The sequence below is a fragment of the Sebastes fasciatus genome, chromosome 20 (genome assembly GCF_043250625.1).
Source record: "Sebastes fasciatus isolate fSebFas1 chromosome 20, fSebFas1.pri, whole genome shotgun sequence".
Taxonomy (NCBI): domain Eukaryota; kingdom Metazoa; phylum Chordata; class Actinopteri; order Perciformes; family Sebastidae; genus Sebastes; species Sebastes fasciatus.
In genome coordinates, this window is record NC_133814.1 from 16,693,241 (window position 1) to 16,706,157 (window position 12,917).

Consider the following 12,917-nt stretch of genomic DNA (forward strand, 5'->3'; position numbering starts at 1 on the left):
GGAGAGAAGAGAAGAAGTGATGCATGATGGATAAAGATGGTTCTTGGTTCTGTTCCAGGAGGCTCAGTAGTACCCCTGTGGCTGATGGATGAGCTGTCATTGTTGAGCTCTTCCACGTACACCTGAGATGAATGGACAAACAGCAGTGGCCCTTTCGCTGTCTATCCATCTTCCTCCGTTTAGATACATTCTGCTGTCCACACTCGTCCCCCACCCACACACACGAGGGGCTCATCATCAGATGTGAGTTTTTGACGACTAATGCCGTTATTTTTAGACTCAAGTTGGCAGTAGCCAACATTTTGTGCCAGCATTAACTGTATTTTTGATTTGACCATTTTATGCCAAAAACCTGGCGAGGATTCAGTGTTTCCCAGGATTTGTATTGTTGCTGGAATGATTAAAAGACAACACAGGAAACCAATCAGATGTAGGTTGGCAGTGGGATAATTAGCTTCACTTAAATGTACAGTGTGTAGGATTTGACAGCATCTAGCAGTATGGTTGCAGATTGCAACCAACTGAATACCCCTCCGCTCACTCTTCCCTTTCCAAGACTGCGGTAACATGAGCCGCCGAGTGCAAAACCATGTTAACGCCATCCTTACCATAATAACACTACTTTAGGAGCAACGGAGGTCAGAAGGCGGCTGGCGGTACCACAGTTTTGCTCTCTGCGACTTACGTTACTGCAGTTTCACAAGCATATCGGAGAACTACAGTGGCCTTCAGGTAATAATAATAAAAACGTGAAAGGGACTCTCCAGAGCCAATGTTCGGTTTGTCCATTCTGGGCTACCTTTTAAACATGGTATGCATAGACTGTATATTAGAAGTGGACATAGTCATCGTGACGCCTCCTATTGGTTTGTAGACTGCTGTTTTGAAGCCTGAAGTTTGGCATTTTGACTGTCACCATCTTGGTTATTTGCAACCAGAAGTAACATGAGAGGGTGGAGCTAAGTACAATTTAACGCTGAATAACAGGTTTGTAGGCAACCAAAAAGGTTATAATTAACTTTCATGAACTGAAAACACACTGTGAAAGGGTTAAAGTTGTAAGACGAAAACACGGAGAACTCCCAGACCAGACAACGTTGTGGTAGCTTCAGCATTGGCTTCACTTCTCAGACCCGGAGGTTGCCCACTGATGGCGGAGCAACATGGTCAACTTCATGAAGAGGACCCACTCCCTATGTAGATATGAAGAGCTCATTCTAAGCTAACGAAAACACAATGATTCTTATTTTCAGGTGATTATACACCAATGAAAACATAGTTTTGAATATTATTATTCCATTTCTGCTAACAGATCCCCCGAAATCTTACACACCGGACCTTTAATAATGAAAGAGAAAAAAACATAATGAGTTCAAAAGTAGAATTGATTTGTACAAATTGTCATTATTATTAAGCTGTGAAGATAGAAGCATCTATCTATCTATCTATCTGCACTATAATGCAAGTGGATAGCAATATCTGATGAAAGGCCGATATCAGTTTAGTGCCAAATCAACATGTCAGTCTAAATTTCACGCCCCAAACATGCACATTTGAATGTTAAACGTTTCCAGTCCATATTCGCAGCTCCCACGTGTCTTTTCAAACCATGTGTCAGAAATAGGGAAGATTGTTCACTAAGGTCAGGAGTCACTCCACTTTTTAATTTGGCAAATGCGGCATATAAATTTTAATTTGTCGCTTTTAATCAGTTGAATCAACTGGAATGACCCTGAGCCTGATTGCCAGCGTCTTTCCGCGGACTTCAGTTTTTTTGGCATATTGTTCAGGCCGCGACTCGATGGAAATTACAACCAAGTGGCAGCACTCAATATTCAGGCGTGGATTTACAGTTTTTTAAGTTGGTGAATTAGCTGCTAAAAATCATGGAAAGTTTTTTTCTTCAATTTGATATTTTATGTGGCTTATGATGTAACATATCATTAGAAAAGTTTGACCTGAATTCATGCATTTAACATATTGTGTTCACCACATTCCTTTAAAAAAAAAAAAAAGCCACCACAAAAGAACCCATAAACATTTGTGTTATGAATGAGTTTGGATGTTTGGCATCTAGGAAAGAAAAAAATGGAAATACTTTATTTTGCTCCTGCTTTGAAAATTGAAAAATGCTGAAGAGTTTGTGCATGTTGGTAGGACAGTTTTCAAATACACAGGTACACAAGAATACCACAAACTGGCCTTATGAAGCTGGTTGGATACGTACAGTCCATACTAACCAACCTCTCCGTGGCACAGACACACTTTGGGGTGAAACTACTCTGTGTCCTCTCCAAGGAGGAAGGTTTAAAAAACATTTAATTAGGCTTTTGGCATGGCTTCACTTTTAGCCTGGAGGTGTTGGAGGAGGTTTTACAGACTTCATCCCCTTTTAGAGCCTCGCAGATTAAACATTCATGAGAGCAATCAGCCGACCCTATGTGTCCTCTCCTGCCATACAACTTCATCTGTAGTTTGCATGTAGCGTCACGTTCGTGTATGTTGTTGAATGGTGCACTTATGTCGTATTTACACTTTATTTTTTACTGCCAGTTTTCCTGCACTGATGCAATAGTGAACTGTTTGTGAAAGATAGTATGTTGAAGTGTTATTTAAGTACACATAATTTCATTAAAAGAAGTGTGCATGTGAGTGTTAAAATCCTCCTGTTTTGGTGGTGCCCAAAGCCGGCCTAGAGAGGTGCAGGATGGAAGGATGGCGCAGGAAGGCGGAGGAGGTTTGGAGGGGAGAAGGGTGGAATGGTGTGGGGGGTGGTGGGGGGGCAACAGATGGTACGCCACGCTGCGAGGGACGTCGGCTGCCACGGGTGGGGGGGAGGTGGAGTGGGGGCAGATAAATGGGGGGTGGGAGGGGGTACTTTTCCCCAAAGTGCCAGCAGGGATGACGAGGAGGGGGACTAGCTGCACGAGCGTGTGTTTGCGTGTTTTGTGCGAGCGAGCCTGCATGCGTCTCCATGTGTCAAGGAAGAGCCGCATTCAGACTTGAGTTTCTCATCGAAGCGAGGTGAGAAGCCTTTAGCCCCGGTGCTTCGGGCCCACTCGGCGTCCGTCTGTGGACTCCCGGCAATCTTAGAAACAGAATGATGACTCCCCACGCACCAGTACACAGCTAGTTCACATGTAGGCACAGAGACCGTATACGAGGAGGATGATGCCGAAATTACTCGTAACCCAGTTGTTGTGGTGAACTACTCCCCCTCCACTCTTGTCTCCTCTCTTCTACAACACCTATGCATGCACAGACGGCACACATGCACACACACGTGCACATAAATGCGCACACCAACCCCCAATTACAGTGGCTGCCTGTAAACATACCAGCTTCGGTGGTATATATGGTGCTGCCTATTGAACAGATGTTGTGGAATTTAAGATGCAAAAGCACCCCTCCACCACCCCCCCGCATCCAACACACACATACACACACATATATAAATATACACACACACACACCCTCTCTGTCTCCCTCCCCCCCAGCTGGCCCTGCCATGAACGTGCCATGTGGCGCTCCATTCCCCCTGGCACTTCGACTCTGGCTGTGCCAACTCTGCCGCGTCTGGCCGCCGCCAACTGGAAAGACCAAGAAAACAGCAGACTCAAAGTGGACTGTTTCTTTGTGTGTGTCTGAAAGTGTGTGTGTGTGTGTGTGTGTGTGTGTGTGTGTGTGTGTGTGTGTGTGTACCTGAAGAAGAAGCACAACACTGCAAAACTTGATCTGCCTTTGTAACTGTTATTTATGTAGAACATAAGAATCTGACATTTTATTTTCCGGCGTGAAAAAATGACTAAAATGTCCAGCGTGGTTTGGTGTAAAATGGGAATATGTGTGTGTACCTTCTGTATGTCTGCGCAGGTGTACGGTGTATGCAGCGTGCACAGCGTGTCACACTGTCAGTCCGTACATGCCGGTTGCGAATCCACTTGGGAATGGCGGTGAAATTCCTGTTACCATGGAGATGTCCAAGCTCATCTGTAGTAAAATTTCAACTTGAGAGAGATTAATTCAGGGGAAAGTGTTGATTTATTCATCCTGGTGGATGCTGATGCACTTCCTCATTCGCTCTGATGTCTGACTGTGATGGCTGCCCATTCGCTGACTGGTTTTCATTTTTCAAACCGTGTCACTGTTGAAATGTGGCTGCCGGGACCACCGCTGTGCTTCTCTATCTTCATCACAGGAGAAGTTAAAGGATGAGTCTGGTGATATTTTCTGTTTTTTTTCTTATTGTAAACAAATCCCATGTTGACCATAAGATGTTTTCTGATCTGAGGCTCCTATCGGCAGGACAGCGGTGCCATGCCATTGTTCCAATAGTCCGAAAAATGTCCCATTGGACTGAAAGCTCATGCGTCCGAATGCCCATTGCTCTGAAAATGCTCTGCTAATTATTATGCAGAATGATGTCATTGGACCTTCCCGGTTGCAATATTTGTTTTCTACTATGGCGAAGGCATGAGCCGCCCTACTCTGCCTCTGATTGGTTTACCCTGATATTCTTACCCTAACCCTAACCAATCTCACTCCTCATCCCTAAACCTAACCAATCCAACCAACGAAGGCAACGAGTACACGGTCTTTATACATCCATGGCCTTTTCCTTCCTGGAATAGTGTTGTTGTTCAGAGGGTCGCCCACCAATTGGAAGGTCAGCAGTTTGATCCCCAGCGCCTCCAGTCCACATGTCGAAGTGTCCTTGGGCAAGATAACCCAAATTGCTCCCGAAGGCTGTGCCATCGTTGTGTGAATAAGTATTTTGATTAGGTCCTGATGGGCAGTTTGGCACCTTGCACAGCAGCTTTAAGTAGTCGAAAGACCAGAAAGGCACTATATAAATGCAAGTCCATTTACCATTTACCATGTTGTGTGGCTCGTAGGGTTGTACGCTTCAAAACATCATTCATAACGTTGACATTCAAATTATTATTATTGATAACTTAGGCTGAGTGTCCATATAGACTAGGGTTTTTTTCTGAGTGCCAGCATCTTTTTTCAGAGCGCTCTGACTTTTTGGACCGGACGCTCCAAGCGCTTCTATTTGAAAATCTCTCAGCGCTTTTCTGAAAAAAATAAAAATCAGTCTTACAGACCGTGAGGAGATAGCCTATTCGCTGAATTTGACAAAAAGTGTATTGGATTAGAATTACAGACGGCACCTTTAACAGACATTTATTTAGGCCTTAATGAAACTCTTCAAGCCTAGTCCGAGACAAGCAAGGCTTACGGATAAGTCCGATGTCTTGTTGACACCTCCATCTACCCCGACCTCCTCACTATGCAGCCTTTGTCGCTCCGTAACAACGTCACCTGACTTCCTCCTGTGCTCCCGTCAAAATTGCAACAGCCGCTAGAGGAGCGCTGTCACTTGGACATAAATATTTGTTGTTTTGGGGCACTTGCTGAAACAGCTGATGCTGTCGTTCTTCTTCTGCCATAAATACACACTAGAGCACCAAATGTGTATTAATCCGCAGCTGAAAATAGTCCACTAAAAATACACAATTTATTTCAGTTTATGTAACGTTTGCTAAAACCTACATTCCCCATCTGTTTTAGGCAATTACTCTGCCTTTTTTTTTTTTTTTTTAAATGGAAGTATATATATTTGTGACTCAATTTTAAAGATTTCTGTCTTTAGGGGGAATGGATGTGACTTTTTGAGTAACTTTATCAGTTCAGCTCCTTACATATGCATGTGACACTCGTATCAATTCATCCTACATACTCTATATGACAACGTGTGATCAAGAGACGTTGACGCATCACTTGCAACTGAAGTGGCACCAGTCCTGTGCTAGTATGTTCACATACACATTGTTGCATTCATGTGTGCATATATGCATGAGCATGTGTTCTGTCTCCATGCGACCCTCAAGTCTCTCTTCAATTCAATGGATGACCCCCACCCCCTTTCTCCTTTCCCCCATGCGGTGATGGGAAGTTCATTCCTCTTCTCATAATCTCTTTTAATCTGAGAAAGCAGGAGTGGGCTGCTATGTCAATACGTCGTCTCAAAGCTGCCACCGGGACACACACTCCATTATGTTTACTTCTTCTCAGCAGCCAGAGAGGGGTCGAGGGAGACAGATCGGCAAAGACAAATAGAGGAAGAGAGTCCAAGCATAAGGGAGAGATGTAAACAGAGGAGGAGAGAGTGGAGGAAGTGGGCACTAACCCATGGGAAAGGCCGTGACATATACGTCTGACTTCTGATAAACAAATCAGTTACATAACACAGCACAACTCGAATTATCAAGCTTTGGCACGCTCATCATAATCAGGATAAAAGTGATTATTAACGGCCATCGCCTCAGAATGACCTATATCTATACACAGGATGATTATGTAACCAAACCAGAGAAAAATTGTAATTTGTTTCATGCTCAGACAAAACATACAACACTTCTCTAGTATATCTGTTTCTGAGAAGCAGGAGCAGAACATGAGATATACAAATGGTGACAAGTTGTGTGTACAGTAAAACCCCATAAAAATAGATTTCAATAATAAGATGTGCTTTTATTTCCTTAATAATATAAAAGAATTTACTCTATTGGGCTGTAACAGACATGCACCTTCAAGTATTACTAACAAGTTTAGAATAGATACCACAATATCTAAAGATTTGATGTCTTGAGATACAGTAAATTATCCCACCAGCTATCGTCTGATGATGATTTAGCTTTTTATTGGTTTAAAATGACCTTTAATACTGGCTACTTGTGAAACAATCCTGTCGTACACGTCGTCTCTCAACTCCAACTCCATGATTCAAGTTGCTAATTGAACTGAATACAATGAGCAGCGCACGGAAAAGGAGGTGTTGGCCCATGCAGATGTCCGCTGGCTACACTGGAACCCCAGAAATATAGCCCCTTGCCCCCAGAGGCTTATCCGTCGTCAGACCGATAGCCGCTTGGTTCCGAGATTGGTACTTTTGGATAACCAAAACATTTTGCAAAAGTCCATTGCTTTCATGGTTTTAACGGCTCTTTGTGGTGGATAATTTAGTGATGTGCATGATTTTATGATGTGATGCTGTTATGTCCTCTCATAACAATTAGACCAAACAGTTAGCTTTGAAATTGGCTAAATAAACTAAGTTGTAACAGGACTTTATCACAACTAAAAAAATTAAAATACCAAAACTGAACTGACAGCCAATGAGAATATAGCTGGAATATATTTTACTGTATATGTGCTGCAAAGACATGTGTAAGACAGATAAGTGTAGGCTACATGATGCAATTTCTCTCCAAATATAATTCTCATATGTGCAGTAAAATAAATGCTGGAAAAGATCTAAAACCACCAATTATTACCGTTCTGTGCCACTTTTTGATCAAACACTATACACGTGTTACATATGCAGCACAAAAAATCACACAGACGCACACTTAGAGGTCAGACCCACACAAAGTCGAAACCTGTGGGTGGCTGCTAAGTCAAGGCCAGCGACTAAAGAGATGCATGTATGTGTGTGTGTGTGTGTGTGTGTGTTGTGAGCATCTGCACGTGTGAGGGACACTGTGGTAGTCTCTCTGTGTGTGTGAGAGAGTGTTTAAATTCAGTGACAGCTGTTCATTAGTCCATTACAACCCCACACTGCTGATTCCTCAAAGCAGCAGACACAAGCAGAAAGAGACGATGGCACCGACTCTATACGGGAAGGACGAGACACATTTCATAGCTGCAGAAAAACAGTCGTCATTTTTGTTTAGTTCGTCTTTATTCTATCGATTTTCATTTTTATTCAGATATTTATGAAAAAGACAAAGTTTCATTCTATGCAATCTAGTGGCAATTAAAATACCTGGAAGCTCTTACTGACCTTCTTCTATTCTTCTACTTTCACTCACTATTAGTTCTATTCACTGATATGATATGTTGTATTTGCTGTGCTGTGTGTACATCTGGGGGCTGTCTGTTGTGTGTGAGTGGGACATTATGGAAACATATGGACAGTACCCAGCGTTGGTCTATTTCACTAAACTTTAAATTAAATCTTCACACCTGGCAGTTACCTGTCTGATTGTGCTTACAGTACAGGCCTGAGGGTTTTTTGGCAGTTGCACTTTCGTATATGAGAATGTTGTACTTTAACTAAATAGGAGTAAAAAGGTGAAACTTTCCTATTTCTCATTACAGAAAACATGAAATAAGGAAAAACACATTTATTAGAGCTAGTGTGAAGTGAGAGCAAAACCGAGCAAGAGAATATTAGAGTTGATGTGACGCAGACATTAATGAAAGAAACGCGATTTAGACAGAGACAGGCTGTCTTTATTTTTCTTTACTTTCCCCCTCCGTCTAATTCCTAAGAGAAAACTCTTCTGTGAGTCAGTCAGAGCATAAAGACACTTCTACTGTATGTTTGAGACATTTTACTCTTCATGTGAAAATAACTGTATTTAACCATGTTGACAGCTAACAGCAACCATGAGGTGTTTATATAGTCCTCTTATTTTACATCCAGTAATCATTTTACAAGTCCACGGTGAAAATTGGGGAAATTCAATTTTTTTTTGTGATCAAGATTGATTGGTTTTAATGCAATGGAAATTATTAACAAAGAAAATTACATAATTCAAAACAAAATAATTGAAAAAATATCGACTGAATGAATGAATAAATAAAATACAAATAATAAAATATCTGCTAATAATGATAATAAAAAATAATAATAAATAAATTAACTGAAAAAAAACAGATGTAGTGGAATGGATATTTAATTTGGAATAAAATGATTTTTTTGGTTTTGTGTTTAACCAAATGCTTCATGTGGCTCCGGACTAATCTTTTTAAACTCTTCTGCTATTCATAATCGTATAATTGACACTATAGCAGCCTCTTGGACATCATTCTGTTATGTGGGAGATGCAGGAGCAGCTATAAGGAAGTGCGATGCTATTTGATGGATTCAGAGAAAATGTTACTCATTCACTTTCCCAGATTTTCTCTGCTGGGAGGAGATTTAATCCCACAGTCACCTCTCGCCTCTCTAATCTGACAGCCATCACCTCTGTGCCTCACCTTTGGGAATGAACCCGTCCACACTACCATCCATATGTCCTGACAACGCCACACTTGGCCGTGAGCCTGGAAACCTACTGTACACAATAACAAATACAGTATATGGCGACTATTTCACACTGTTTCATCAGAAAAACAGCATGATGGCAGCATCACAGAGCCATCCGTGCTCACATACAGTATATCCACATTAGTTCTCAGTTCACATCAGTCCCTGTTATAACATGTTAAAAATACCTAAACAAAAAAATTAGACGAGCCCTCCAGCTGTTTTCACTAAACCTCTAACTTGACCTGCATACACATCTGGCAAGAAGTCTCTACTACACCATGTTATTAAAATAAAAAAACAGTTTTTGGACTGCAGTGTCTTCAGTCCAAACTTACTTTAAGATTAAGACACAGAGAGAGACACAATTGAACTATTCTGTGTGTCTCGGGAGAACCACATTGCATGTGTTTATGTGAAGAGAGAGTGTGTGTGTGTGTGTGTGTGTGTGTGTGTGTGTGTGTGTGCGTGTGGGTGACCAGCGACGGAGGAGCCAGGCGAGGGTGTGATGTACTTTTAAGAAGTTGAACGTGTTAGATAGAAGTGACCATGTGCCATGAGTGAGAAAAAACTGGAGTGCGGAAAGTAAGGTGAGGAAAAAAAGTGATATACTGGGATTGTAAAAGTGAAGAAATAAGTGATGGGTGTGTGTGATGAAAGGGAAGAGGGAGTTAATGTGAAGTTTTTGTGTGGGATGAAGACTGCAAAGATGGGGATAAAAGGGGGGGGGGGGGCAGCGAGACAAAAAGAAGCAAACATGCCAGAGAAGGAGAGAGGAGAAAGGAGCAGAGGAGCGAGGGCAATGAGCTGGATTGAATACCATCTGACAGGTCCAGCTGGGAGTTTGCCCACCCCGCAGCACCGCAAAACCCCTCAATATGGAGGCCAATTACTGCTGCCCGCGTGACCGTGGCATGGCAGCATCAGAGACGCAACCCTCCTCCTATCCTCGCCTCTCCTTTCCCTTTTCCTCCCCTCCTCATTTCCTCACACTAACCCCCCCGAACACCCCCCCTCCAAAAAAATAAATAAAAAACACTCCCACCATCTGTGCAGAGTGACAACAACCTCTATACCCTACCATGCACAACACAGACTGTACACTGCACACACACACACACTTGGGGCAAAAAACACACACATCAAAACGTGACAAAATCCTCACTCATGGGCTCGACAGCAAGTCTGCACGGAGTGGTTTGGTTTCAGTGTGTGTGTGTCCGAAAAAAACAAAAAAACACACAGTGAGGTCTGATACTCACACCTTTTCTCTTCCCTTGTAGCACACAAAGACGGTTAAAGCAGGGCACATGCACACACACACACGACCATTGTTTCCACAGATGCAGTGGAATTTCACCCCCTATGCCAGCTCCATCTCTCCTCACAGAGTTGGGGCGTGGCGCTCAGGATGGCAGGGTGGTGGTGGTGGTGGGTGGGTGAGCATGATGCAGTGGTGGCACCCCGATGCCCATTGCTGTGTGGAGATGACTCCCAAATTTAGTGTGCGCACCCAGAAAAGCTCGTCTATAAGGCGTGTTTTTTGGTGCTCTCTCTTCAACTGGTGTGTGTGACACATAAAACATGTTGCACACACACTCTTCATCTTTTAATATTGTTGTTTAGATGTTTCTAGTTTCTGTCACTGCCCTCTCTATATCCCCTCCATGTTATGATTATGACACTGATTAGTCCCATGAAATATTTCCTTTTCCCCAGATTAATCCCAGAATAATTAATCCCTATAATAACCTATAATCTGATAAATGGGAGTCAAACTCTCCAGATGGAGATTTAGGCTATGTGGCCTGTATGGGGCCTACTTTGTGCTGCGGATCATTTCTAAAGCAGTTAAATTACTGATTATTTAATTACAGTAATTGCATGGTATTTTATAAACATTCATTTGGACAATTACTCATGAATAGGAATCCCAATTAATTGATTTTATGGACTTTAGCTACGTCAGTTAAAGCCCAATTTGTCATAGGATTACATTATGATGATGGTGGTGTGCATCTACTAGTGTAAATCTTTTTATTGAATTTTTCAAAGTACATAGAGTCAAATCTACTATATAAAGCTGCAAGAAATATGAGAAAACATGAATTACAATGAGGAATTAATAAAATAATTAGTTTTAGCCCGACAGGTATGCAAGGGTTAACAAGGGTTAACTCACTTCAATTTAAGTCGTTTATTCCTGTAATAATAATAATAATAATGACAATAATAACAATAGTGTGAATAATATGCGTTTTTTTATTGAATTAGATTTGTGCGTAAAACTGTATTTTCCAAATGACCCACAGGTGAGTTTAAAGGGTTAAAAGTAATAAAAAAGTGTGTCTGTCTGCTGATTCCTCTTTAACACACTGGAAATATCCCTTTAGTTTCGGGTCTCGTGCTAAAGTGCGTGTGACGGGGGGGGGGGTGTCTTTTATTGCGCGTGGACAGCGAGCCTCCTTTAGCTCTGCAGAATAATGAACAGATGCTGAGTGAATTAGGAAAGAAATACTGGGTCCCTCCCACAAGGGCCACTTTGGCAGAGGCCGCCTGGCTGCCACGTGGCGCAGCTGGCACCGGAGTGGTTTGGTGGTGATGGTGGGCTTTTCTACTGGTCTCTCTCTGGCTTTATACTGGTCTCTGGCTTTATACTGGTGCTCAGACATTTAGCGACTTGGCACCGCGCGCTCCGCCATCACATCCACGTGCCAGCCGCGCGCCCCTCCTCACTAGTATAAGAGGACTAACTGAGAGGTAAAACCCAGAAAGGTGTGTCTCAGTCTCACCTAGAGACCTCCGAGGCCTGCTGGACACTAAAGTGGACTAATGGTGAGACAGAGGGATGCTGGGAAAGGAAGATTAACAGAATATATAGTGACCTAATTCTATCCTATAAAACAAAACACCAAAATGTTAATAATCAAATAACTGCACTCATACAAGTGTCTGTTTTCGTTTGTATTTATTGACTCAAATTGTTTTCGGTCAAAGTCATTTAAAAAAAAAAAAGCAAGCTAAAATGTGTCCATCTGAGAAAAGAAATGTAAACTTAATTTTCAAGACTTAAATTTGACTAAACCAAAGTGTATGATACCTGTGGCCTCCATAACCAAAATAATGTTAAAAATTGGTAAACCTAAAAGTAGTTTGTTATATAAATGAATTCGTAATTGTCTCTAAATTATTAAAATTCTTTAAATTTGACAACAGTATATTATATATATATATATATATATTAATATACTATTTTTTGTGAGGAGAAAAACCCTAATTTAATTTTCTCTTTGTATTTACACACCTATAAACTCTTATTATTTTCTTAATAAAGAGTATTTTCTTCAAACAAAAAGATCAAACTGTTGAAGGATATTCTGTTAATATTAGAGAAAAGCAAACCTTTCATATTTGAGAACAGAAATAAATGTAAGAAGACAACATATAATCTGTTAAAAAATATTAAAATCATCTTTCTGCCTGTTGTTGATCACCAGATTTGTCAGTCTTTCCAATTATCACACCGGGCTTCAAATGTGTTTATTTATTTGTCTTTTTTATCTATTATTTTGTGGTAACAATTTGGACTGTGTATATAATCTGTGGTGTGTATGAGTGTGTGAGTGTGTGTCCATCGCTGGGTTTCTTCATTTCAAACCAACGGGCCATTGATTCACCTGATTTTGCACCTGCCCAACGCTCTCAGTCAGATGGGCCTTTTAGGCAACAATGAAATCAAATTAATAATGTGGAAAAAGATGTAATAGATGCATATTTTTTCAGTGTAGCTCCTTGCCATGTAGAATCTGCTTACATG